This window comes from Parasteatoda tepidariorum, chromosome 6 (assembly GCF_982258835.1).
Source record: "Parasteatoda tepidariorum strain Cologne lab strain chromosome 6, Ptep-v5.0, whole genome shotgun sequence".
Taxonomy (NCBI): Eukaryota; Metazoa; Arthropoda; class Arachnida; order Araneae; family Theridiidae; genus Parasteatoda; species Parasteatoda tepidariorum.
The window spans coordinates 68,688,959-68,713,555 of record NC_141760.1 but is presented as its reverse complement, the minus strand read 5'-3'; the positions used below and the strand labels follow the sequence as shown (position 1 = coordinate 68,713,555).

Here is a 24,597-nt window from a genome sequence, read left to right as displayed (position 1 = left end):
AAACTTATTACGTTGGTATGCAAAATAACCTTTTTTTAGCATAGATAGTTTAATTTCACTTATATGTAGAACACTCCTTATAGAATTAATACACGTTTAACACTTGATAAATCTCGTACTAATAATCGAATGTGAAGTCTTTTATTAAACCGTTCTCCCTGTAGAGTTTTCTATACAGCTTCGTATTTTTTTAGGTTTCTAAGTCTAATAGATTTCGTGCTACAGAAGAATTGGATTAAATACGCAAGGTCCACCAAAGTACATGCTGCCACAAAAAAATTGGTTTCAAATCAAATATAAAGAACATTCTTCTATTTTTCTTACTAAAAATGTACGCAATGTAACATGGACATTGAAAAGTGAATAAAATCAGACAAAGTGTAAAAACGATAACACAAGATGAAACAGGTGTAAAGCGTCCTTAAAATTAGGATAAAATTTAAATTTTTTTAGTGAAAAAAATTATAAGAAAATAATTTAAAAACATTTATATACCGTATAAAACCGTATATAAATGTTTTTTTTAAATAAAACGTTATACACAATATAAAACATAAAGAAAATATAAAAGATTATATACAGTAAAATGCCAATTACGTGTAGAAACGCAAAAATATTAGGATGATGGGTGTCATCTTACCAAACCTCTATAGATAAAACAGAAGTGCCAAAAAAGATAAGATGATGAAGATTAAAACATGGCAAAAGTTTAAAATATGATGAATTGAATGTAAAACATTACATGCGTTGCATTCGGAGGTGGATCTCCAAACAGCAAACGAAGATGCGGCAAACGAGAGTGGCCAATTCGGAGACAGTTGGTTCGTTTTTGTTTTTGATTATTTAATTTTAGGAGAGGAGTCGTTTGTTTAACAGAATTAGTCTCAACTAATAAGTCTTCTGGCTGCCTCCCGTCAAACGTTTTTAGGGTTTCCAGTTTATTTTTCTAGAGATTTTCGGACAATTAATGACGATACAATTCAAAGTTTTTTGTTCAGTCGAATTCAGAATTAGAGTCCTAGCTTTAGTTGTATCATAATTAGGGCATTCATATAGATCAAATTAAGGTGAGTAGTTGTTACGAATCATTTTTTGTTGTATCCATAACTCATGAGGACATCCGCTGGACCCTTCCAATCCCACCATCGAGCCCAACAAGTGGAATAGAAATACAGACTCTTTAAACTTCCTCTATACTCTGTCCAGGGTAGCTCCAAGTATCGAACTACACCAGAAGAGCGTGGATCTACCCAAACTAACAGAGTTCAGGGGCACCCCCCTTATGGGGCAAGTAGTCCCTAGCAGGTTGCTAAGCATGCCGTACCAGCCGATTAAAAAAGGGTGGGACATAACCTCCTTCTTCTCGTCTAGAGTGAAGCACGTACCAAAGAGCACATGGACTGTAAACTTCGAGATAAAATTGCCCCTTTGGGTGCCACATTCGAAAGATAAAGTAGACAAGTAACTCCAGGATCCAGTTACTCTTTCAGCAGACCAGTAACTTTTTTTAATCTCCAGAAACCTTATATGTTATATTGTTAATAATATTCATAAATTAAAAAAATATATTTACGTCGGAATAACCATAAATTCTTATAAGAGACAATTTGATCCCAAATGGTGATTTTAGGTAAGTGCACAATCAGGCTGTTCTATCGTTAAATAGGTTCTAAATTACGAATGTCCTGTGAACTGTATCGTTTTTCTTGTTCAAATCTGTTAGAATAGTGATTATACTCTCGGCAGTACGTTCTTCATATTTCTTACCTGAATCAGTTTTGTAAAAATCCCAGTATGCTTGCTAAGCTGTTTCAATGTTAGATTTTGAAAAATTCTTCAGATAAGAAATTTGTAAGTTTAATTTAATTGGTTCATCTGTTATGATAACAACTTCAACCAATTGAACAAACTTGTTCATTTCGATTATTTTGTTTAACAGAGTTGAAACTTGGCAAGGTACTGAATTATTATTTAACTTGTCACACTCTTGTTACTAAGAGACACTTCTGAAAGTTTGGCGGAGTGGTGATGATGTTTAGTACTATTTTGGATGCTAACTGGATTCCAAAAACTTTGTCGTATTAGAGAAGCTAGTTAGAACCCAAAATTCTGTATCATCGATGACTAGCTACACTGTTATGTTGGCTTATTGGCAGTGAGATTAGACAAAGTTTAAAATATGATATTTTCATGAAATGGAAAAAAATATCTTTCGTTCTAAGGTACAAAATAGTTATACTTATGAAAAAGTTAAAAAAATTATTTATCAATGGTAATATATTTACTGAATCCTCGCGTAAATAAGAAGAGCGGAAAAAACAAATCTTCTCCGTCCAACAAAACCAATTTTTACAGTCCTACTTTCGCGATAACTTCTTCAGATCCCAGACAATTTGACTGCTTACGGTTCAAAAGTCAGGGGTCATATGCTTCGATTGACGGTTACTGATGGTCAATAGAAGCTTCTGAGTTCTCGTGTATTCTGGACAGTAGGATGATCACTGAGACAATTTATAAGGTCATGAGACCTGTCCAACTATCCCAAAAACACCAATTATCAAGTGGTAACTTGATGAATCAATCTGTCTGAAAGTCTACTGGCATAGCATTCGAAGCTTTAAAATTTTTCTGAAGCCAAATCAAGATGGAAAATATATTTAAGAAATTAACTGCAAAAAAGTATCACTAAGTAAGAGGAAACATATTTACTTAAGAACTAAAAAATATAGGGCACAGAGGACAAGTTATGGGTGAGATGCCCGTCAATAGTATCCTGCTTTTAGATCGAGACCTTTTCCTGGATAGACTGAAACTTATTATTAAATTCACTTATATTGTTTCCTAAATAATTATAGAATATAAATTTAATGCATTAAAGCTACTCTAAAGACACAAGTATAACGCAAGTTCAAAAAATGAAAAAACTTATTGCAATATTGAGAGAGCAGATTTTTCCTGAATTTAATTATTTTCTGCTAAACCATAGATATGAAATAAATTAACTAAGTTATCAGCAATGCAGAAGTTACGAGATGAAAAGCAACCTTCTGTTACCGAAGTAATAGTTTGCTCGTCGAAAAAGTCGTTTCAATAAATTCATGTTATGCTTGTCGTACTACCCTAGTTCCTATTTTCTAATTAATTGTGTTACAATGTTTAGAATCAGATATGATAGTTGTATGTAACAATAATCCAAATAAATCTGCGACTTATTTTAATTCTTTTGATACTAGAATTCATCTTCTATAAGAAAATGTTTCAATAAAAAAATTACAAAAGCAGATTGATTAAAGAGCAATTATAAATACAGAAATGGGCAGACCATTAATTATGTTCCATAAGCAATAATCTTCCATAGTGTCTAAATAAAAATTTTATTTTAATTAAACAACGGCAAAGACTTTTGTTCACGAAACCAAAACTATTACCAAACAATAAAATCCAATGAAGGAATAAAAAAAGTACAAAAGCAGCGTTTATAAAGCTGAAATATAGGTACAGAAAATGTACCGAACATCCATTAGGTTCTATAATAGAGAACCTTTCTCAGCAAACGTTACTCTAATTTAAAAATATCTTTGTATTAAACACGGACAAAAGTTCTAGTCTATTTCTGTATTTTTTTTGTGCATCACGTTGTGCTTTGTTCGTCATCCTATATATATATATATATATATATATATATATATATATATATATATATATATATATATATATAATTGTTAGTTTTCTGATGCGCAGCAATGATTAAAAGAGATTAGATAGATTAAGATCATTATGGTAACTTTAGAACTACAACGAGAGCATTATTCAATCATAAGCAAAAATATCTTTGATCATGGATAATTAACTACTATTTTTCAATTAAGTCTCACATTTCACTAAATCATTTTACTATCTTTTTATTCGCAATTAGATTCTTTCTATACTTACGCTAATATATGTATATAATAAAAATAACATATCTGATAAGAGGATTTAATAACGAAAGTTTATAAATAGAAAATGAGCAAATTAGAAAAATTAGTGTCAATAGCGAAAAGAAATTCCTTGCAGATTTCTGACTTCATTATCGTCAGTGTTACAACATAATGAACTCTGAAGCATATGCTAATAAGACAGTTATTTCTTTTCGTAGTTTTACTTTCATTTATTGAATCAAGATTTGATTTTCAGCATACAATAATTTTTTTAAGAACTGCTATATGTTCTATGTATAATTAGAGTTAATGTTTAAAACTAAAGCAAGTAAGATTTGAACCATTTTGAAACGATGCATATTGTTTCACGTACTTTAGAATATAAAAGTAGTTTTCCTTTTAATTAAACACATTTTATAATGCTTTTATGAATAGTATGCGTTCCTGTTTGAAATTGTTAAATTGACATTTTTTAATCTCTTATTTGATTACGCTTTCTTTAATGCAATAGTCGTATTTCTCTTATCACATTTTGGAGCCTAATAAAAGAAATGTTATAGATTAAAATTAAATTTCTAAATAAAAAATGAATTTTTTAATGAATATAAGAGTTTGATAATATTTATTTACTATTAAACAATCTAACGAAATTTGTTACAATATCTTTGTCCAGATATTTTTAAATCTTAATGAAATAGATAATAACAAGTTTCACTTTTGACTATACAATGTACCTTACACGTTATAAGATGATGCAAAAGTTATTAAATGGGCGTGTAATCATTACTTTTTTAATATTTTTTAGAATTTTTTAGGATTCAGCTTGAAAACTTGGAATTTACAGAAAAATTCTATTTCAGTACGTTTAATGCAGTTGGAGAACATTTAATGGTTGCAGTTCTAACATAGTTACCCAAGACAGATGCAATGCATAAATAAATGATGCAGAAGCTTAAAAAAATCTTGATGTCAAGTTAGTTATTGTTCTCGCGAGAGTCACGATAGGCCACTTTGTTGATAAAAAACTATAATTTAAGGAGTAATATTCGCTGACTTTATGAATGTCAATAAGATTTCGTTGTAGTTAGATGTCAAGAAAAATGCTATAAAGTTACTGGTAATGAATTGTAATAAATAATAGCAAAACAAAATATGCAGATTTTTTAAAGCATAATTCCATGCGGAACAAAACCATGGAATCAACTAATGAAATATTCCTTTCCAAATGCAACACAAGAGGCTTCAAAGTGGAATTTTTATATAAAATACCTTAAAATGTACTCAATTTGATGCGTGCACAGTGTATATATTAAATCTTCACGGAAAATGAAAAATAAGAAATAAAAGTTGCGTGAAATAACTCTTGAAGTTATAAAAAATATCAAGTCAGGATTTAACAGAAAAATGTGTGTAAATAATTATTGCGTTGGTATTTATTTATTCATTTTATAATTTTCGCTATTAAGCTTGTTGAGTTTTTTTTTTTAAATTTAAATTTATAGAAAATTAGTTTAAAGGTAATTAGAAAAATTGTAAATAGTTGTAGCTCCAGTAATGCATGCATACATTATGAAGAAGATCGAAAAAATCTTGCTGTCAAGTAAAATGCGATAAAGAAAACAAATGTGTAGATTTTTTGTAGCATTGAATTTAATGAAAGCTTTAGTGGCACAAGGTTCAAAAAAGGACATTTTGAGCGAAACACATGGCTTAAAGTCAGATTAAAAGGTAAAGTAAAGCACATGTATAAAATCAGATAAAATACCGAAAACTCTAAAACACTGTAAAAAGTATATGCATTCAAAATGGATAAGACTTAATTGTAAATTTACTAAAATGGTAAGAAGTATGAAACAATTATGTGCAACTTAAATGTCCTAGTATACTACCAATTCAAAATGTAGTACCCAATTTTATCCAAAAATACTGCTTTGACAGAGAGTTTTCTGGAATTAAGGTAAGTTACCACGTAGTCCCATGTCGTAGAGTGTCCTCAGAATCCTATATTGCCATCTCCTGTTTGTGGTAGCATAATTTCATGTGCAAAAAAAAACATTGAAACTCCTATAAAATATTCATTTCTAATGGCAACACAAGAAACTACAAATTTTCAGACTACGAATTTTAGGGAACAAGGTTAGAGTAAAAAGAACAGAGTGTCAGAAATCATGAGTTCAAAAAACCATTAGAAGAGGGAGAAAGAATAGATTTACTCAGAAGGAGACATTTAAGTTTTCTAAACTCTGGAGAGAAAGAAAACTGTTTCTTTCTTGGATTTTTTTTATTTATTTATTTAAAGTTTAAATTATTTTTATATGTTCAAACTAAAGGTAAATTAACGTCTTAATTATAAGTGCGTTCTTTTTACCCTCATTATGCAAATGCTTTTGATCGGATATTAAATTTATGCTTCAAGATTCAATCAATTAAGAACAAAAAGACAAATCCTGATTAGATATATCACTCATGGGCTACAATAGCGGCACAATTAAACATATCAAGTTTTGAGATGGGTGTACGGTATTGGTCCTCGTTAAACTGTGCTTCCGTAAAGTGCTTGACTTCGCGCGCAGGTCGTCGGGCTACCGAAGCGGGGGTGCCATCCCCTCCGCAGAGGATCAAAATTGTGATGGCATGTCTTCGGATCATCCTCCGGGATGTTTCCCAGACCGTCGCCATTAGCCCATTGTGCAGCTCTAGTGCGACGTAAATTAACAGCAACAGCTTAAACTAAGATTACTTTCAAGTTGAATTATGAGTTGTGCTAGTATTGCTGCTGAAAGAATGTGTATTTTCATATTTACACCTGCTCTTAGTCCAATACGCGTGTTTTTTTAGTCGTGACGCTATTGCAGCCCATGAGTGATTATATACAGATATATGAATGTATGGAGTGATTATAGCTGTCTCATATTATAGAGAGAAGAATATTGACGTGGACTGTTTTCTTCTTAAAAAGTTACGTGATGCTTAAGTCATAATTTTTTTCTTGATTAATAAAAGTTCTTTGTGCTTTCAAAGACGACTTTTACATTACGTCTGCTTAGCATTTCCCACAACGCACTCAACTATAAGCAAAATCACAATTCTTCTCCTGTAAAAATCCCGTAAAATTTACTCAATTTGATGCATGTCCTGACTATATTTGGAAACTTCACTTAAAATTGAATAAAAAAAATTGAATAAAAAAACTAAATGCATAGCTTTTTAAGTGGCAAAGAAAAGAACTTTGATAGTACAATAGAAAAAAAGGGAGGATCATTTTTGCAATTGTTGTAGACACCGTGTAAATATATTTATAATCAGCTCCCGTAAATGCTTTTAAAATATGTTAGAAACGTTTCAATACACTTTTCAAGCACAATTTTTAAATTATTCTTTCTATTATTTCAAATAACAAGTACATCGTTGAGACATCATGACAAAATATAGTCATAAAAGGCAAATATGTAAAACTGTAGTTAATAAATCGTTCAGCTTTCAAGCAGTTAAATAAATTAGGAACACAGAAATAGCTTCGTAGCGAAGTGGAAGGTTATAATTTATGAAAACTGAAAAAGTTAAGAATGGCCATAGAAAATTACCTATTTTGTTTACATTATGCAAAATATATATGGTCTTATTTTCCTTACACATCAACTTCGTTCAATTTTGCAAAGCTAACACAAATGATTTAGCATGCAAAAATATTCGAATTATTTAACAAAAAAATTTAAGATAAATGTGGGAAAGCAATTATTTTTTTATTGGATAAAATAATTAGATCAGATAAGCTTAAAAATAATTGAATTAAATCAATGAATGAAATTACATCAATTAAATATTTAAATTTTCAAGTTAGAAAATGCCAGTTATTGAGCTTGCCTATATTGTTAAAGAAAACCTCTTTTCTTTTTTAAATATTCCATATTCATAGAATCCGTCACATAATTGCAAATGTAAAAATAGTAATAACATCTATAGATATATCTTAAATTAAAAAAATGGTTATGTCACTAAACTTATGGATGTAAAAAAACAAGCATGCACATAATGAGATAATATTTTTATTTTTGAAATATTCTGTGTAGTAATGCTCGAGTACAATAATTTTTTTTTTCATAACACATTTGTACTCATGATCATTGGAAGCCACTCAAGCACTATTGGATTTTTTGAGTAATATGAGTTTTTGCCATCTTCGAATCGGGGGGGAAGCAGTGGCTTCTGTTACATTCATTTTGGGTAAAACGAAACAGCATTTTTGGATAACTGTAATGATAAGAAAAAAGACAATTTTATAACATTATTATGATTTTTTCTTTTACGATAACCATGCTACTTTAACAACACATTTAAAACAACTTATAAAATTGTGTGTATTTAATATATTCATTAATTCCTTGAATGAAACTTTCTTTGTATTTTAGAATTAATGGGTATAATTTTATAACCATTGTTGAACAGCCAGCACAATTTTGAGTTTACGACTACTGATGCTCAACTTCTTAGCCTTGTAATTTTAAACCCTATAAAGAAGACAAGAAAACTCCTGGATCAAGTATTGGACGAAACTTCGCATTGCGTTACACGGAAAGAAAAACCACGAAAGCCACCCAGGGTTAGACTGACTGCAAAGGGACTAACCCATGATCCGTTTACTACTGAGGATGTATTATGTCTGTACTGTGGTTGGTGTGAACCAGGTGCGGAATTCGTTCCGGTTATAGGATTCAAACCCGTGCCACGTCATTGGAATTTAAACACTCTATCCCTTAAACCAGCAATGCAATTATAATCACTTAAAGTCTGAAGACACAGCACAATTGATTTCAGTGTGAAAGAAAATGAACCATTTTTGCCTCAGAATTTAAAAGACCCACTGTGCCTTTAAAATTTAAAGATTTTATGTAGCTTTCATTTCACATACTTGTACCGCTTGTTGAAGGGAATGTCTGAAATATATATAAGGGAGAGTCGAGTAGCCCTGCCTACTTAGGGAGTATTGCTTATATTTCCGTATAATATTGAGTAATAATCAATATTTTTGTATGTTTCTATTGTTTTATGATCTAATTAAATAATGCAAAAAGAATAAACCAAAAAAAGAATAGTTTAACTTAAAAAAATAGAAATTTAAAAAAATTTGACTACTGTATTCAACATATTTTCAAAACTATTGTTTACCATGTGACCAGCTGCATAAATACTTGAAACTTTGAAAATAATCTTTTTTTTAATATAACAATTAATGTCCGATGGCCCATTGACTTGAAAAATATTCTATTCATATGAAATTGACAGTGGGCGGGGATACCCGACACTCCCCTATATATATATATATATATATATATATATATATATATATATATATATATATATATATATATCCCTTTTAGTTTATTGTCTGTGTATATTTTAATGATACATGTTTTACTGTGCAATCATATTCCTAACATACACTCTATAACAAAAAAATCGATGCACCAAGAAGCAATCATCCGATTGCTTTGAAATTTCGTATGCAGGAATGATTTGAACAGATATGGCTGGAATGATGCCGACTGGGGACGTATAGTCCTTAGCGACGAGTTCCGCTTCCAACTGTGTCCTGACGAACATCGAAGACGTGTTTGGAGACGCACAGGGCAGAAGGGGGATCCTGCCTTCACTATTAGACACCACACCGGCCCTCAACAAGGTATTATGGTCTGGGGTGCCATTTCCTTTGACAGCCAGACCCCTTTGGTCGTCATTAGAGGTACACTTACTGCACAGCGGTACATCGACGACATCCTAAGGCCTGTTTTGCTACCGTTCCTTTTGCAGCTCCCTGGGCTGGTTTTTCAGCAGGCAATGTCAGACCACATACGGCACGTGTTGCTATGAACTATCTGCAAGATTGTCAAACTCTTCCTTGGCCAGCCAGGTCACCAGATCTCTCTCCCATCGAGCATGTCTGGGATATGATGGGAAGGCGATCGCATCTGGCACGGAATGTTGATGACCCCCTTCGACAATTGGATCGAATTTGGCAGGAAATACCGCAAGAGACAATCCGGGAGCTTTATCGGTCTATGCCACGCAGTGTGGCAGCTTGTATCCAGGCTTGAGGCGGGTCAACACCTTATTGAATTTGTAACTGTAATTCTGCAATAAATTATTCAATTGCTCTGAAATTTTAATCATTTACTATTCTGTACATTGTCTTGCTATCCACCAATTTTCGTTTCTATCGCACTACTCCACCTTGGTGCGTCGATTTTTTTGTTATAAAGTGTACATATTGTATTGCCTAAAGAAAGGCAAAATTTTATCTAACAATTATAAATCAGTAAAACTCAGAACAGTTTTTAAAAAAAAATATTTTCAAATAATGTTATTTCATAAAAATATAACTGATGAAAGCCACTTTGGATAATTTTGAGCAAAATTCTTACTATCCACAAGCAGTCGCGAGATATGAAAACTTCTCTTTCAAGTCTAGTTGCATCTTGCAACGCTAAGTAATGGAGTGACAGTTTCAGTTGGAAGCGGATTGATTTATTTTTCCGGTAAATCTGATTTAATTCTGAACTCAATAATTAATTTCATATTATTTTTGCTCCTTTCAATGGCTAAAAACCTTTTGTTTACCTTTGAGTTTCGTCGTTCTTTCTATATTCATGAGAGCTATTTAAATCTTATATGAAGAAAATAATTAGTACAATGTGATTATATCTTTAAATTGAATTGTATTCTTTTCTTCGAGAAATACAAAGGACTTTCATGGTCCAGTCTGAAATCATGTTGGTCAAATGCTATTGTAAATGATCAGCAATAAGTAAGTGATAAAAATTTGGACGTAAGAAAGGAATAATAAAAGTAAGAAATATTACTCAGACAAAGAATTTACCTATAATAACATTTATTTTGCTGGCAAAATGCTTGAATTATACAAAAAATATTATATCAAATAGTTTATGTGACGTAGATTCCTTCTGAGTACTATATTCTTACGTTACCGCAACCAATTTTTTTTTTGTTGAAGTTTTTGACACAAAGAACCGGTTAGGGCTATACTGCGTCTACAACTAGGTGGTTATTATACATCTAGGTTGGGGATTTTTTAAGCATTAGTTTTACTACTTATCACTTATTTTTTTCGTAGAAATATATACAATTTTTTAATTCAAGTCATTTTTGGAAGTATAGAGGAATTCAATTCTTTCTTTTCGTAGAAATATATACAATTTTTTCATTCAAGTCATTTTTGGAAGTATAGAGGAATTTTTAACTTTGAAAGTTAACTAATTATCTATATTTCGTTTATATTATTGAATTTAATTAAATGTGAGTAATATTTTTGTAATTTATGCTTGTTAATTTAGATTTGCTGCTATTGTAGGAATAAAACATTAATTTCTGCATTTTCGCACTAACTACGTAATCAAAAATATAGATAAAATGTTATATTGGATTTTGTGGAACAAGAGAAAAATTCAACTTTTGATGTGAAATCAATATTTGTTCAAAACTGAATCTAATTAAAATTATATCTAAAAAAAAAAAAAGATTGAATAATTAATGGATCACCTGAAGATCGTGAGGTATTTGTTTGAATAATCAAGTACCCCTGGAAGTCAATCGATTCCAAAAGGTAATTTTCACGACACATTCTAATAATACCAATCTTATAAATTAAGTATAGAATGACAACTGAACAAATAGATTGTGACCAAACAAAACTACACTACCTAATCCACATCCTAAATGACTTGTTGAATGTAAACTTTCCTGACAGATCAGTAGGTTTCAGTTATACAGAACCATACACAAAAAAAGTTTTATGAAAGTTTTATTTTGTACTCATCGTAAAATAATATTCAGTGTTCCAAAAAAGTTAGTCCAAGGCAAAACAGGAAAAAATCAAACAAAATAAAAAGAAAGTCCTACGGATATAATCAAATTATACAAGATATGATAAATATTTAATTAAAATCTCCATTAATAAGATTGACCTATGCGTTTTACGTTATCTTCGAGATCAAGCAATATTTACTCAACAAATATGACAAAAAATTAAAAGCATTATCCATATCTAAACACTTAAATCTATGAAAAATAATTTTAAAAGTTTCCAAATGATTTTAAACAAGTATAATAAGAACTTTTATACAAACACTTTGTCAACGGAAGCAGGTGCATCTTTTTCTGAAGATACTGTAAAAGAATAAAAAAGAATATTATTAAATGGAAATGTTTATAGCTTCTATAGCTAATAGCTTCTATAGCTAAAAATTTTTAATAAATGAGAGAGGTGGGTTACTTTTACGCCCTTCGTAGCATTGCAGAAAAAGGAGCAGCAAAACAACAGCTGTATTTGCGTTCATGTTTATAAATTTTACGTTAACCTGAAAAATCAAATGATGTAACAAATGAAATTTTGGGGAAATCTAAAGTTAAAACTTATTTTTTAGAGTGTTATCTTGTATAAGGTAATATAGAAAGGTCAAAGCTGGGTATGTGGGTAAAACGAGGATTTAATAGCTCTTTGATGCATAGTTTACAGAAGAAAATAATAGTTTAACCTGATAAATGACTTTATGTCTGTTTGATAATTTTATTATTGCAGTCATTGAACAAAACTTACACAAAGCTAACTGTAGACAATCCCCATGTTATATGTAGAAGAATAAAAGAATTGTGGCGAGTTGTTTGCCCCTTCCAATATTATGAAAAATGTTATCAGAAATGTTATGATTTTAATCCACTAAATGCATTGAGAAGAAATTGGCTGAAGGCTAATTTCATATAATTTTATTATTTGATGCAATTTCTCTTAGCATTCTTATGATAAGCAATAAAAATTATACAAAAATTGTCTTTTTTTTAATCTAATTCTAAACCTAAAAAAATTATCAGTAATAGGATCAAATTTATTGATTTTCAGAGTAGTTTTTAAGTTATTTTATTCAGTTAAAAATTATTGGCACAAGAGCCAGAAAATGGTATACCACGTCAATCACTTGACTGAAACTAAATATGCAGTAAAGTTCTGGAAAGTACCTATTGTCTTTCAAGCAAGCAATAAGATACTGGTGTGAAGTTTCACCAAGTAAAGTTAATAAATGAGGATTTGAATGTAGAGGCTAGGGCACAAGGTTCAATTATAGACATGCTGTGCCAAACAATACTGCAAAACAGATCAAAAGCCTAACAGCATGCAAAAATTCATTTGTAGTACAATTATAGCTGATAAAATAGTATCAATCTGAGGAAGCTGTTAAAAAAAGAAAATTGCATTTTATTTTAGTTTAGCTTCCTTAGAACCCATACATAGCATAGAATATCGTGTTACAATAATTATTTAACAGATTAACGATTCTTAAAATCAATGCAAATGAAATCTTACCACTTAATCGAGTATTCTTTCAAGAATATAAAATAACGAGAACATATTTAGATATTTATACTCTCATTTCAATGCAATTTTTTTCATAAGATGTTGTTTGCTCGAAAACAATAAATAATGAATCGAACAAACAATCTGTCAATACGTCGCTCGAAATATTTGTTTTCAAAACATGCCTTCTTCGCATCAATGTCATCTCATCACAGATTTATGCATTTATTTTCTACCGTTGCCATCTGCTTCACATATTTTCCATTTGATTGAAGCTCAGTTAGTTTTCATAAAATAATATGTTCATTTACTTATTTTTTTTCGCCAAATCGTATGAATACTACCTTTTTTCCAGCAAAAATAGGGTCGATTTAGTAAAAGATTACGAGTACACAAATTTTTACTTAATTTTTTGGCGTCATAATTTCAATTAATTTCAAGAGTAAAAGACAACAACCCTTTTAATCGCTTCTTATTCATCACTGTTTTTTCCTTAGAAAACGGTATTTTGTAGGAATATTTTTTTAAAGACAAATTAACAATTATTTTAGTTTTGCTTAAGAACACTTTGTTCTTCAATTAATCGTAAAAAAATTAATGCTTACGTGGATTTGAAAAATAATCATCTGCACTCGAATATTTTACTTGCTATAGAGACTTGAAATAATTCAAATTAGGAGCGATATTTATCTCTGCACTAAGCTCTTTTATTTTCAAAACTTTCTACATAAATAAATGTTAAGATATATGCATCGCAACATCTAATATCTCTCTTTTGTTACTTTTGATGGATATAAATTCAAACACAAGCTTATGAATTAAAGATCACGAAAGAAAAATATACTTCTCCACAACAATGAATAAATATACAATATTTAATGGGAAAAATTGAGACGAAATTCGCGGAAAAAAACTAAAATTGTAATAATTTTCAAGCAATTTGTATTTCAAAAAAAAAATGTTTTATATTTATACATAAAATTTCATATTCATAAAATATTTTTATATACACCTACTAATTTTTTAGGCTTTTAAATGTAATAGATTTTGTTATTTAAAAGAAAATGTAACTTTAAATGGATCACCCAAAGCAATGTATGGTAGCAACGATTTTTTAAATATAAAGCCACTTTTTACTGGTTAATATAAGGATATTTTGCATTTTTCCTGTTTTATTCATTATACCAGAAAGACAAATAAGTAAATGTTTTTTATCAGTTTCTAAGTCTTTGCTGGTTTTATTGTCGCAAAGTTTAAAAAGAGACATTTAATTACTGAAAAGTTGCTAAAATATGTGTTGGAGTCTAGCGTATAACACCAGAAACGTTTCTGCCAGCGTCCGGTATTTTCAATAGAGTAATTGTCAGAGAAAATTGCTCGATTCTGGTATATTTTGTCTATCAAAATTTTTCAATAGCCATCGTGACGAATGGCACTGAATATAAGTGACATTTATATACGGGAAGTGCACTTTTAAAAGGTATTTTGCATAACCCATGTAGACCTAACGGAACACACACATCTCACGAATTAGGAGATTTCTATGAGAATTCTTATCTGAAAGAGGACTGTTTTCACGTCAATTAAACGTTTTTTTTTATTCTATTTAAAATTCATAGCAGTTAACAGAAGAAAATATTGATTTAGTTAAAGAAAATAAACACTTTTTTAATATGAGCTTTTTTCCGTCATCTCCTAGACACCCCCAAAACGCGTATATAGACAATTATAATTACGGATTAATTTCCATGTAAAGCCACATACAGTTGACAAAAAAAGTATTAGCACACTAAGCTAATTTAAAATTCTTGCAAGATAAAATAACCAAACTAATCCAAACTAGGATTTTCTTTACCTTTATTATAGTAAAAACAAAAGTAAGTGAAAATAAAAAGCACACTTGCTTTTACAGAATTTAAAACAAAAAAACATTATTATATTTTTGCAAAAAAAGTATTAGCACACTTAGTGAAATAAATAAAAATATTTTTCATTATCGGTGATTTGCTTTTTAATATCTTGTATGCAATCCATTGGCCTTAATGACTGCTTCTAATCTTCGTGGCATAGATTCTACTAACTTTTTGGTAATATCTGAGGAAATATTATTCCAGGAATGAATCAATGTAGATTCTAAAGAATCTCTTCCCGTAATGTGGTTATTCCTTACTTCTTGATCTAGATGGTGCCAAAGATGTTCGATCGGGTTTAGATCAGGAGATTGGGGGGGAGTGCGTAGCCTTCTTGGTGCATTAGAAAGCAACCATTCCCTTGTTACATTCGCGGAATGTTTAGGATCATTATCTTGCTGGAATATATAGGTGTCTTGGAGGCCTAATTTTCTAGCACTGCTTTTCAAGTTACGGCGCAAAACCTCTATATACGATAAAGCTGTCATCCTACCATTAATAACTTCCAAATTTCCAACCCCATTATGCGCCATACAGCCCCAAACCATCACATTTCCCCCACCATGCTTAATTGTTGACAAGATATTTTTCTGATCAAAAGCAGTACTTTTTTTCCTCCAAACACTTAAAATGCTTTTTGGCCGAAATATTTCAAACTTACTCTCATCAGAAAAAATAACTTGCTTCCAAAACCCCATTGGCTTACTTCGATAGGTCAGAGCAAACTCAAGTCTCTTTTTCCTATTAACCTCGCTAATAAAAGGTTTCTTCCTTGGCCTCCTACCCCGAAGACCACTCATAGGGAGAACATTTCTAATAGTTTGTGGCGTCACTGACTTGCCAGAAGTTGACGCAAAGTCGTTGGCTAAATTTTGAGCACTTTGAGTTGGATTTCTTAGGGCCATTTTAACAACATGCCTCCTTTCCCTGTCATTTACTTTGACTGGGCGACCAGATCGGGGTTTATTTTTCGTGGATCCTGTTTCTTCCACTTTTTTAATAATGGAACGAACTGTTGAAAAGCTCAATTTTAACTTTTTTCCAATATCCCGATAACTTTTTCCTAATTCACGGAGACATATTATCTTTTCTCGAGTGGAGCCTGGAATTTCACACTTCTTCGGACTCATACTTAATGAATAGAGAAATTCAAAATAACACTGAACGTAACTTAATAATCTAGTCTTAGTACAAGTTATGAATCGGTTTCAGTAAGTGAATATAAGGTTTTATTCTTCTTATCTGTAGTGGTAGTAATGCAATTCGAGTGTGCCAATATTTTTTTTGTAAAATAAAATGCGTTTTTTCTATGTAAATATTTTGTTAACAATGACAGGAATTTTATATTTTGTGATTTAGTTTTCATTTGAAAATTGAGTGTAATATAGTTTAATTGGTAAAGTTAGAACTTTTCGTTGCGTAAATATTTGAAACTATATTGATGTGCCAATACTTTTTTTACCGACTGTATGACACATTCAACTTATTAATCATATGGAATCGTTGAAAGCAATTGAAATCTAGAATTGAAATTACAAACTGCAATAAAATGTGCTCCTTTTAAAAAAATTTCTAGTTTGATATTCATTACAGACTTAATTTTCGTTTAGATGATTTAATTTTTGCTGTGATTCATTATTTCCTAAAAAGCTAATATTATAATATCCAATGTTTGAATAAGCTTCTCTTCCCCCTCCCATACTCAAAAGCATAAATATGAGCAGTTTATTTGCATGCATCAAATTGAAGCTTTATTTTACTTCATCAATTCTGTAAAGAAAATATTTTTTTGAATATGCTTTTGTGTTTTAAGGGACTTGATAAAAATGTTCATTAAGAAAATATTATCATTTAGTTTCATTTCAATTTAAGCATTTATGATATTGCAATTGATATCTGCCTCTTTTACTTTCAAAAGAATTTTTTAAACGTATTAAAAATTGCTTTTATCAAAAAAATAATTAGCATAGAACTTATTTTGGAAATTGAAGGAAAAAAGATCTAATTCTAGGAAAGTTTTTTATTTTGTTTTCGTATAATGTGAAAAATCGATTTTTTTTCGGTTCATTCTACCATTCATTTAAACCTTTGATTACATATTTATTTATTTTAATATTTCTGCTTTTATTTAATTTTTTTTTTCTGTAAAGATTTTAATAATTGATTTGAATGCAGAGTTTTAAGGATTTAGCAAACACAGTGAAATAATTCGTTGCACGTTATTTTATATTTCCTATTTTTTTACTTTGTTTTGTCGTGTATACTCAATGATCAAAACAAACCCGGTAGCAAAAGCCAACTATGTCATCACGTTATGAGTTGAATATGCAGTTAATGTCACAGGGTCGGGCAAAAAAGGTATGAAGTGACAAAGACATAGTACAAACATAACTTAAGGATTTAATAAACTGAAATCCGAAGAATCTCTGGAATCTGATGTATTTAGATATTAATATTCTTTTCTCCTCAACAAATTGTTTTTTATCATTTTTTTTTGCATCTTGTACTTGTAATATATTACATATTAAAAGAAATATATACAAATTTATCGATAAATGATACTAAATCGTTTATCAAAAAAGTAAAAACTCACCACGCCATTATTAACCAAATAATTTTTAACTAATTTGGATAATAGACTCTGCGTGTATTATGGTATTTGCTTCAGTTGTAATAGACAGCAAATATACTAATATAGGCATTATGCATTTTAATAGTAAAGAAGGTACTTATCAAAACTGAATCAATACTTCGCAGTTTAATACTGTGGGAAGAGATTCGTTATGACCCCTCGAAAATAACAAATGAAAATCACTTGATAAGGCAATTTTGACCATGAAATCAAACTGCTAAAACCTGTTTTGAGGAATATAATTTAAAAAAAGTCACCGGGACGCCAAAAAATAATAAAAAATGGAATTACTTTATGTTATGCATTTCTGTTGCAATGTATCTTTTAATTACGAGCAAGATTTCATAGTATGTTTATAGTACTGATTTATTGATTATTTGTATTTTTTCACTTCATGCGAAGAACGGTTATTCAGATAGAATTATCAAAATATTGTTCTAAATAAGTTAAGTTAGGTGTTATAAGTCTTACTGGTTCTGTTTAAATATTCTAACTGCAGACATTCAAATATGTAACATAAAAAATAAGAAATTATACAATTTAGTCACCCATATTTATTCAACACGGTTGCTAATTCGGTTGCTAATATGATATTTTATGTTTGCAATGACATTGTATTTTAATTGCTCTTTAGAAGTTTTATATTCTTTGACTTCAAGAACTTTCCTACTTCATAAATTCAAAAGTTTTCATAAAAAGGCTCACGTATCAGTCTCTTCAGTACTTGATAAACTTGAAGCCATACTAAACTTTTCAGATCTTTTAGATAGTTATCAATGAGTACAATGGTTTTAACTCTCACAGAAGTTCATTTAATATATTTTTGAAAAACCAGCATTTTCTTAGATAGATGATCTATATGAAGAATGTAGTTTAAAATGTCTAAGTTACAATTGTATGATTTACATTTTGGAACACTGGTCAAACGGTGAAAAACAAAGATAATCACGATTCATCTAGCAAAACTTGCATATGAACAAAAATTTACTAAACAGTTTGAAATTATATCTGTTAAAACGTATGTCAACTCTCTAAAAGGCTTTGAATCATGATTAATTCATTACACGTTGCATTGTGAATGTTCTCCGAAGAACTAATGAGCGTGTGTCTCTTTGATATGTCCTTTTCGGAAGCAGGTGAGTTGACATCTGCCTTGCGCAAGCACAACACAGATCAAGGCCAATCTTAATGTGGATTTAATAGTGTAAAATTTATCTTGGCCAAAACAGTCATAATTTTACTACAAAAACATTGTTAGTTGTAAAAAACATTTTTATAATCAAAAAAAGGCACAGATAGGACAAAAACAGAGCAGATGATAGAATGAGCTAAGTTTCTAAATGGAGTACAAACAAAATTTACTGAAATAAACAAAATGACAGATATTAAACTCATTCATCTTATATCACAGACAGTGTTAAAAGGAATTTGCTTTCCTTGTAGTAAACCTGAACCGGATAGACAAATTAAAATAATAGTAATCATTCTCAACAATAATTAATTTGAAATATCCTGAGGGACTCATGCTAATAAAAGATAAAATAAATTTTACTTAAATTAAAGAAGATAAAATAATATGATTTTTTTTTTAATCTATATAAAAGTTTACACAGAATTCTTATCAGTATTCTAAAAATACTTAAACATTTTGTATTAAATTCTTCTATAGCTGAACTGTATTTTTTATGTGTTTTAAAACACAAAGTAATAAAAAAAATGAACAAAACGCACTAAGACTCTGCTCTAATATAACTGCAACTCTTAATTTTGACTGTTAATTTAAAAAAAAAATCACTGTTTTTCTATTGTTCCTTCGATTTATCACACATTGATATTTTTTTCTTTTATTGCTATTCATTTTTTGAAACAATGCGTATGAAGAGCTTGAAGTATGGCACGTTTTGAAATTGTTTTAAGAATTTTTTGGATCATCAAGACCTCAATTTCCATGCAATCACAAGATGTTACTGAGCATTGTTTTGTTCAGTAATTTAAATTTCAGAAAATTGAAATGTTTTTATCTGGAAACAACAATAAGGAATTGTTTGAAATAAAAGAAAATCACATATTTTACTATGTGCCTTATAAATGTCTTAGATCAAGCATTTATACGTTATTAGAAACACAAATATTTTATCAGTTACAGTTTTAATCAGTAATAGTTACACAGTCTTCAATTTCTACTAAGATTGATGACCTAAAAATCAGTTACTAAATCAGGACTATTTCCATCAACATTGTACATAAAATATTTTACAAATTAGTTCCTAATGTTTTTCCTAGTATCTAGTTACCTAGTATCCTAGTATTTTATTTCAGAAAGTAATTTATTTTTTAATCATCTGTAAAAGAAAAATTCTATGAAAAAATTAACAGCTGAATTTTGAGAATTAGAAAACAAAATATTTCATAATAAATTATTGTGAAAGCACGGGGAAAAGCACAAAAGTATTTTATTGCTCCTCGAATCTGATTGAATGCTAGAATCCATTTCTCCATTTTTTTTTTTTACAAATAATTATATTTCCTTAAAAATAAGTGGCATACTGCACTTACAGTGTAAGTGTGCCAACCTATAATCGGATCAGTAGAAAAGTCTGGAAAAACACAGTTCGACCTAATTAAAGAGCTCTAAACAGTTTTCATAATGTAAGCACACTCATTAACTACATAAGAAAATTGAGACAGACAGACAGGCAGGCAGATTAGCACCAAAGCCATATTTTGTTTCATTTCCATTGTATTGGATGCAAAGCAAAATCGATGTGAAAACAGAATGACTGAAGAGTGAAATAAAATGACTGAATAGTGCTTACCTCCACTACTGTGAAATATCCGCAGTTTCAGATAGTACTTTTTCTTATTATAACAAACATAATAAATTGAGATTTTGAGAAATTAGAATTAAAAGAATTTTGTCTATTTAAACAATTTAGATTCACGGCTAAAAAATCAAATAACCAGTTGAATAAAACAGTAAATTTTGATAAAAAAAAAAAAAAAAAGTTTGGTTTAAAAATGTTTCACTTGACTGCAAAAAAATATATTCCTTAGAAACTTCATAACTCGGATGGCGAGCGCAAAATAAAATGACAGAGTCAAAATCTGCGCCTTTTACATCAATACAATACTCTGATTAAGTTTTTTTCACGCGTATTGAAACTGGATCGAAATATGTTTCTTCTGCTTAACCTGTTCTTTGAAAGTAGGCAAGCAAGTTCTTTAAATAGTAACTATCTGAGGAAAAATCGAATAGGCGTATTTTTCTTGTTATTTCAATTATTAAACCATGGATACATGTCAGCATTTTTTTTAAAAAAAATTCGAACTTACGGAGTAGAATTTAATTTAATGTAGAGTACAGGAGCGTAAGATCTATGTAAGACCTTCTCCAAGGAAGACTGTTACATACAGATCAGAAAGTAATAAACATGAAAATCTATGAATTTATTGATAATTTTAATTGTTGATAAAGCATACATAATAAACTTTTCAACGATTTTCTATTGCTACAGAAAAAATGATTTTTGAAATTGCATACAAAAATTAAGATAAATCTTCGAAAACTGGAGAGACTTGGAAATGGGAATAGAGCAAAAATGAAAGTAAGATATTTGAAGAACGCCGAATGAAACTAAATTGTAATTTAAAATAATAGTAACTATTCGTTGAGAAAATAATGTGATGAAGAAAGTTTGTCTTTGTAGTGTGTTTGTATAAGCTTCCAGAAAATCACACTAATGTACGTATGAATGGATTTATACGCCGTAAAAAAATTCCAAATATCTGAACAACAGAAATGGTATCAACGACTTAACACTAAAGCGGTGTTTCACCTTATGCTCCATTTCTCTGATATTAAGGATAGTTACTGGTTGATAGAAACGCTTAGAATGCTTTTTTTTACACTACTTGGTACAAATTTGCCTCCAACATGTTTTTTTTTTATTCAGTAACGCTAAAATTTATGATTACAGTATAATATGATACTCAGGAATCAGTAGAGTTATTTTTATGATACAATATTTCGCAAATTTAGTATGCATTTACAATGTATGTTTAGTATACAAATTTAGTATGCATGTACAATATTTCTTAAAAGGAACTTAGTTTGTTAACAAAACATACACAAATCATAGACTAAATATTAATATAAATTCATACAAAGCCGTAGGAAATTAAATTAAATATTATAAAATTAGTTTATAAAATTGACAGATTTATGTAAATCTTATGAGAACTTAAACATCTATATAATACAACTAAAATCTTACATACACTGTTATACGTTATAAAATATTACAAACTTTTAATACATGGCATAAATCAGTAATATGTGTGCAAATTCTACTTCACATACTGCGTTAAAAATACTGCAATTCATTTTTAAAATTTAATTCCACAAACAGCTTTTCAATTCGCTCAGAAAACAAGCATATTGTTCAGACATAAATGCAAAGTGTAGTGTTAAAATCAAATATGTAAAACTGTCATTATTAATGAATAGTTCACCTTCCAAGCAATTTAATATTTAAGGAAAGCAGAAACGTTTCAACGATAAACAAGCAAATGTTATGTTTAATTTATAATTTAGGAATACCATGAAGTGGCTTGTGTACTTATCTTATCTAGACAAGCTTTAAGAATTTGTAGTTTACATATTTTATAATCCCGGAAAATATTGAACCGTATAGTAAATACTTTAGTAAAAAAGTTAGACAAAAACAGTAAAGGAAATAGTATGTAATTCGTCATAACTGAAAAATTGTTTTGCAAAGTTTCAACAAATAAATTTTATTTAAACGTTTTACCTCTTAAATTTTAAATGAATGCTTCATCTAATACATATTATTTTGCATATAATTGCTTGAAAACAATGTTATTACTATATTTTTGAATTATATCAGTGGTCATATTAGAATCATGCATCAATAAGTATCATATATAATTATAAACATCTGATATCTAGTATGATATTATATATCATACCTCGATAGTCATAGGTTTAAAAAAAATGAAGCAGTCGGAGCAGCATTTACCATAGTTGAGCTCTTCAATTTATGTATGCTTTGCTTTTAAACGATTGATTCAAATAACTTAAACACGATTGTTAAACAAACATGCTCTCAAATGCTCCCATTTCAGAGCATTCAAAGTGAATGTAAAGTCATACTAAAGATAGATTCATTCGGAAAAGAGAAAAACTTTGTATGTGGGCTTAAGTTTGCAGAACGTGAAATTAATACAGATATTTATGATCATATGATTACTGCTTATGCTTAGTACTTTGTTAGAACAGAATTTTTTCATGAATTATGCGAAAGATTTCTATTAAGTAGGAATTCATATTGGATATGGATATTCAAAAACAAGGTCATTGCTACTTATTTTAAAAATTATTCGAGTAAATTGAACTGATAAGTAGAAATGGCTCTATATGATTTAAATCAATTCATTATCAATGCATTGCAGATATATTGTAAATGATAACATATTTAGAAATTAAGATTTGCCAAGGTTTCAGTCTCTTTTAGTTTCAGGTGAATTATAGGTCACAAGTTTCCTGGGATATTTAAACTCCTACATTTTCTTTTATTAAGTTTCCACTAACTCTATTTCTTACAAAATAAATACCGGCGTTGACTTGCAGTATAAATATCCACATCCATTAAGAGATTATAAAAGAGAAAGATTTGTTTTCATTTTTTTTATTTAAATCAATTCATTATCAATGCATTGCTGATACATTGTCAATTATATCATATTTAGAAATTAAGATCTTTCGAGGTTTCAGTCTCTTTTAGTTTCTGTTCAATTATAGGTCATAAGTCTCCTGATATTTTAACTCCTACATTTTCTTTTATCATGTTTCCGTTAACTCCATTTCATACAAAATAAATACCGTCGTTGACTTGCAGTTTAAATATCCACATTCTTTAAGAGATAAAAAAGAGAAAAATTTGTTTTAATTTTTTATTTGAATCAATTAATTATCAATGGATTGCAGATACATTGTCAATGATAACATATTTAGAAGATTAAGATTTTTCGAGGTTTCAGTCTCTTTTAGTTTCTGTTCAATTATAGGTCATAAGTCTCCTGATATTTTAACTCCTACATTTTCTTTTATCATGTTTCCGTTAACTCCATTTCATACAAAATAAATACCGTCGTTGACTTGCAGTTTAAATATCCACATTCTTTAAGAGATAAAAAAGAGAAAGATTTGTTTTAAATTTTTTATTTAAATCCATTCATTATCAATACATTGAAGATACAATGTCAATTATATCATATTTAGAAATTAAGATTTTTCGAGGTTTCAGTATCTTTTAGTTTCTGTTCAATTATAGGTCATAAGTCTCCTGATATTTTATTTCCTACATTTTCTTTTATTATGTTTCCGTTAACTCTATTTCTTACAAAATAAATACCGGCGTTGACTTGCAGTATAAATATCCACATTCTTTAAGAGATAAAAAAGAGAAATATGAAAAGGAAACCAAGATCAGCAGAATCAAGAAATGCACTGAAAAAAGTCTTTTTTCAAAAGATGTGAAAGAAAGTAAAAGGCGGGAGGAAAGAAAAAAAAACCTCTTCAGAAAACACGTAATTTAGTCGTCTATTCAATTCATTTCGTTGAAATACTTGAAAGGAAAACCTCCATCATAAAAATTAAATCTATTTTAAATGGAAGCTCTTTTGAAAAGGAAATGGAAAAGTAGAACGTTAAGAAGTTAGAAGTAAAATATATTCTCATTTCAGTAAAGT

At 29.5% G+C, this 24,597-nt stretch overlaps 1 long non-coding RNA gene across 1 annotated transcript; it reads right to left on the bottom strand.

The window, feature by feature from the left end:
* Positions 1–7,950: 7,950 nt before the first annotated feature.
* On the bottom strand, positions 7,951–13,437 carry LOC107453427 (uncharacterized). The gene is made up of 4 exons (XR_001585322.4): positions 13,294–13,437; positions 12,208–12,292; positions 12,062–12,101; positions 7,951–8,171 (listed from the first exon to the last, which is right to left on the bottom strand). It is a non-coding gene; the product is annotated as an uncharacterized LOC107453427 (long non-coding RNA).
* Positions 13,438–24,597: the final 11,160 nt, after the last annotated feature.